Here is a 6,000-nt window from a genome sequence, read left to right on the forward strand (position 1 = left end):
CAGGAAAACTCATGTAAAGGCAGTATCAGTTCAGTTTTACTCAGTACTCAGTAATCTACGTAATCTCAGTAATATTCCGTCAGTCTATGGAATTCAGTAAATCTCAGTATCAGTACAATTTAGTTCAGTATTCAGTTTAGACATCAGTAAACTCAGTCGGCTAACAGAACTCAGTAGTATTTAATCAGTTAACAGAATTCAGTAGTGTTTCGCTAGTCATCGAAACTCAATAAACTCAGTCCATGTTTAGTTTAGTTAAATAGAACAATCAGTAATAGTTCAGTTAATTCTAGTATGAACTAGGAAATCAGTTCAGTATAATCAGTTCAGTGTCATTCAGTTGGGAGTAGGATTCAGCACCGAGCGAACCCAAGGATGGGAACTCACCTGCCAGTAGAGGGTGTAATTCTTAGAAGCAGTCCTTGCATTCCAGAACTATGTAGCCAGCATAGGTTGAGACATCAATACCTGTCAGTTGAGGGTAGATGAGGTAGCTTAACCTGTCAGATGAGGGTTCCCACCATTCTCATTAGAGTACCTGCCAGATGAGGGTTCCCACCATTCTCATTAGAGTACCTGCCAGATGAGGGTCACTCACAGCTTGTCCTTACCAGTGGTACGGTATTGACACCCTTCCAATCAGGGCAGAGATTGGACCCCATCTTAGCTATTATAGCGTATTTGGGGCATGTCGGTTAGATAACTACTTCCCACAGTTTCAGTATCAGTCTCAGTAAAAGAACTCAGATAGTTCTTCAGGATATCAGGACTGTCAGATACAGTCAACTCAGATACAGTATGGAACTCAACTAGTTCCATCAGATTTAGGACTGTCAGATACATTCATTCATGCTATCAGTTATCAGAACTCATATTATCAGATATATCAGTTATCAAAATTCAGTTATCATTCATGATATGTTATCAGTAAATACATGTCATCGGTATTCATACCCAGTAGTCATGTTATCACGAGCTCAGTTTCAGGACTATTATATACGATCAATCAAATCATTTCTTCATAATTAGAACTATCAAAAACAATCATTCCTTTATCAGTAATATAGTATCAGTCTCCCAGTATTCAGTAATACAGTATCAGTTCCTCACTTATTAGTGAATTACATATTAATATCAGTAACTCGGTCATTCAATATCTCAATATCAGTAAAATCAGTCATTCAGTATCTCAGCATCAGTAAACTATGTTGTCAGTATTCAGAATTAGTAGTCAGTATCACCACGAGTTTAGTTGCAGTTACGTATGTATGTATGTATTCTCACGTTCATATCAGTCAGCATTGTTCATGCATATAAAACCCTTTGCATTTAGCCTATCTCACTCGTATACTCAGTACATTCAGTCGTACTGACGCATTCACGCTATGGTGTTTTATTTAATGCCATAGGTACAGAGGCACGAGTTTTAGAGCAGCAGTAGCATTACAGATTTTAGCAGTTAGTGCTCCTCTTCATTCGAGGACAATATTATTATTACTTTATTATAGTATTTCAGATTAGTTTTTCAGTTCGTAGAGTTAGTTGGAGACATTTTCCTTCAACTCCTTATTCAGTTCAGTTAGAGGCTTTCAGACTATATGTCAGATTAGATATTCAGACTTTAGTATTTATGTTTCTTTTTGGTATTGTTATACCATGTTTTTTAGATATGTAGCAGTATTGAACCTTAAGGCCTTACAGTTCATGTTTCCGTATATTTTATGAGATATTATGCAGTTTACAGGTACAAATATCAGTCATGAGTTAGCTTGTGGTCCTTCGAGGTCATGAGCACCGTGTAGCATTTCAGTTCAGAAAATCGGGGCGTTACAAACTTGGTATCAGAGCCTAAGGTTCAACAGTGTCCTAGGAAGTCTGAAAGCTGCATCAAGTAGAGTCTTGTACATGGGCATAATGTGCACCACACTTATGTGCAGGAGGCTATGAAATGTTTTAGGAATAGTTTCCCTTCTTTCATGTCTCAAGATTGTGCTATAGCAAGTTTCTATAAGTAACCCATGTAGATTCACATCAGGCTCCTTTCATGTCAACCTTACCTTACTTTCAAGGTAACAGAAACAGTGAAGCTCAAGTCCTAAAGATAGGGCTTTCTTATACAATCCCTGGAGACAGTTATGGGATTTGCCACATGCTTAGACAATATCCCCTCAGTTCAATCATGTTCCAAAGTTTTATAGATTTCATTTATGATCATGAGAACTCCTTTGTAAACTCAAATCTAATTTTTGATATGCCGTTAGATCCCTTCTCAGAATCCTATGATAGTATAGACCTAGAATTTTAAGCATGGACCCAAGAGTTTAGCAGTAGATAAGTTAGGATAGTATTATCTAGTCTGATTAGATTATGTATTCATTGGGATAGTTGTACCAAGGTAAATCAGGAGGCTTGAACAGTGTAAGCTAGAATTTAAGTTTATTTACTTGAAATTAAGCATGAAGGTGTAGATGTAATATTAGTAGTATATGAGGAAACAGAAGCAGCTGATGTGTTTATTAGGATAGGAAGGTGTCGAACAGAGTATAAGTATGTAATGATAGATCAAGTGACCAAGTCATACTCTCAGATTCCAGTAGTAGTGCCAGTATGTATAGAAAAACAGTAAGGGAAGATGACTCCCAATCCATCCTCTTCTCAGTACAAAGATTTGTACTTCAGCTATCACGAGATCCACTCAGGTCTTACATATCAACTTTATGGTCATGAACCACGATCATGCACTTTTCTACATGTACGGTTTCAATTTCCAGTATAAAAGATCTCAGTTTACCCCGCAGTATGAATCAATTCCATGAACACAGTTTATGTTCACACGTTTTCTATAGAATCGTGTGTGCTTTTAGTTCCCAGCATAGGGAGTCAGATCTAAATCACTCAGTGTCACGAATCATGTCTCACGAATATAAAAAACTTGAAACCTAGGTCATGCAGCTCATAAATTATGTACATGTATCATGCTTTACAGTATACTCAGCTTTCATGACTCATGCTATGCCTCTACAGATCAGATAAATTCATACCGCGTCATGTATATCCTCAGTTCAAACCTTTTTGGTAAATCCATGCTCAGTACCTTATGTTAGTCAGTCAGTCCCTTCTCGTATGCATAATACTTTATGGTCTCAGTCCAGCTGTTCAGACTAAGTACAATACAGTCTTTCATACCCAGCATTTAGTTACCAGTTACTCAGTAATTAGATAAGTCAGTATGTCTATGTATTCGTGCTCACTACCCACATGAATTATTTCAGTAGTCTCAGTTGCAGTGCATGAGGCTTAGTAACTACATCTTAGGTGATGTTCGTAGGCCTAAACTTATCTATCGAATCTTAATTTGGTTATGATTTTATTACCCAACTATCTTATACAGCTCATACCATAATTTCTTTATGCTCTAAAGCCATTACAACTCTATAGAAATAGTGTTAAAGAAAGACTCCAGTAGACTATAAAGTTTCCAACATGTGCTAGCCTCAGACAGACAAGTTCATACAGTTCTATCTATTCGTACTGTCTGAAATCTCATGAATGAAACCATTCTAAGAGGAACCAATCATGTAGAGGAAATATCAGCTCAGTTCATGTATCTTGCCTCAGTATTAGATCTCAGATGATCAGTCATAATTTAGTTTCTAGGTGCCTTGTGCATCGCTTCAGTCTTTCCTAAATATCTCAGCAATTTCAGTATTCTTCAAGGGACCTAGAGTCCCAAGGGGGAGATACGCTATAATCCCTCGATTTTTTCATAACCCGAGCACCCTATTATCTCTTCATGTAATAAATTTAGTTTGGAGTAGAGGGTACTCATCAATTGACCCTCAAGTCTCCATCTCAGCCGTGAGCCATGTATTTAAGGGCTCGGTTCAGTTCACAAAATTTAGTTCATGCATCACGTTCCGGTCTCAGTCATGTTATCATTATGCCAGTACATGCATTCTTCTAGTATAAACTTGGGTTCATCAGTACTTTTCAGTTTCCATAACAATATTCTTGAGCCTACTCAATTATATGTTCAAACTACCATTACAAACTTTGTATGCAGTTTCATGTACATAATTTTATTGCAAACTTGTTACTAAGTACCCTTGCATATTTCAGTCATGCAATCATATATCAGTTCAGTCATATAATTATACATCAGATATGCATTATCATTTTGAGAAAACTCAGTTATCATGTTCAGTTCCATTACCAACTTGGTATTTAGTTCCATGCTCAATTTCCAGTTCAAACTTGGTATCTTTGTCATTGCATGTTCATGAGCCAGTTCAGTTATATATTCGCGCATCAGATATGTGTGATCAGCTTATCAGTACTCTTAGCCATGTATTCACGTATCATGTCAGTCACGTATGCATGCATCAGATATGCCTCAGATCCTCAGTCATGTCAGTCATGAAATCATGTTTCTATAATGTATGTCTTGTACGTACTTCAGCTTATCATTTCTCCCATCTCAGTTAGTTTCATTTGAGGACGAGTGTTCCCAAGTAGGAGATATTGTAAGATCCCGCAAAATCATGCGTCAAAGTTTTAGCCTTAAATCTCTTTAAAATCTCCAACACTTAGAATAATTTAGATAAGTGTTCAACACTTGGTCTCATTTCATTCCCCCGAACTTCAAGAATTTATTTCATGACCTTCTAGACCTCCGTTTGTCAATTTTCAAGTTGCGTTGCAAAGGTTAAAGTACCTAGAATGTATTGGACACATTCCGGGAGCATTTTGGGCGCATTTCAGGTCAAAAATTTTAGTTAACTTCCAATGATTATAACTTCCTACATATAATGAACTGTGAGAGCTGCTATATATCAATAGAAAGATCTTTGAGTATTCTTTCCAATGCAATTGGTTTCATCCAATTTAAATATTTGAGTAAAAAGTTATGATCAATTTACTTCAGCCTATCATCCTGAAAACTGTCAACAGAGGGACAACTTCGTCTTTTTCTTTTTTCTTAGGGGTAATTTGGTCATCCTTCACCCCTATATATACCCCAAACACGGGATTAAGGCTCATTTGAAGCAAAATATACTCTTTTCTTCCATTTTCTCTCAAGAACTCAAGAAAGGATTTTCATAGAAGATCCAAGTTCAAGCAATTCTCTCCATCAATCTTCCTAAAATCAAGAACTAAGGTATGCATAGTGTTCATCCATGGATTCCTTTCATCCATCTCAAGAATCAAGCTTTAAATCATGTATTGTCAATACTTTGTTGTGTTATGATTATGTTAATGTTGATGGTTGTTGTATGGTTTCAAGTTAGGATCTTTATGTATTTTCATGAAACTATATTAGCTTATAAATTAAAATCTATGAATTATGTTGTTCATGTTGTGGGTTGTTGATGATCATGTTGTTGATGTTGAATGATTCCCAAGTTGAAATCTTTATATGTTATTATGAATCTATGACATCATATGAGTTGGAAACATGTAAATTTGGTTGTCTATAATGTATAATTTAATGATTTCACCTATGCCTAAGATTTGCATGTAAGGTGCTTGATAAAATGCCTAACCAACTAGAAATCATGCAATATAGCTAAATTGTGACTAAGTGAAGGATTCATGATATGCCCTTATATTATAATGACTTCCATGTTGATACTGTGTCTTGTAAATGTTGTTGGATTTCTCATGAACTAGTCTTATGAGATTATGCTATGCTTACTTGCAAATACTACTTATGCACAAGATGTTTGATAAACATGTATTCCATGAAATCCCCCAAGTTATGATATTATAGATTGTTAATGTTGATAATGTACTCAAGAATGTCAAGTCATGTCAGTTTCCTTCCATCGAGTCCTGGGGGTACTTGTACCCGAAAAATATAGTTGTGTGCCTAGAGTCATGTCATGTTTTTACGATAGTCTCAGTCAAGCATGTTCAGTAGACTTCAGTCAGTCTCATGACTCACGAAAACTCATGTAAAGGCAGTATCAGTTCAGTTTTACTCAGTACTCAGTAATCTAC

This window comes from Capsicum annuum, chromosome 8 (assembly GCF_002878395.1).
Source record: "Capsicum annuum cultivar UCD-10X-F1 chromosome 8, UCD10Xv1.1, whole genome shotgun sequence".
NCBI lineage: Eukaryota > Viridiplantae > Streptophyta > Magnoliopsida > Solanales > Solanaceae > Capsicum > Capsicum annuum.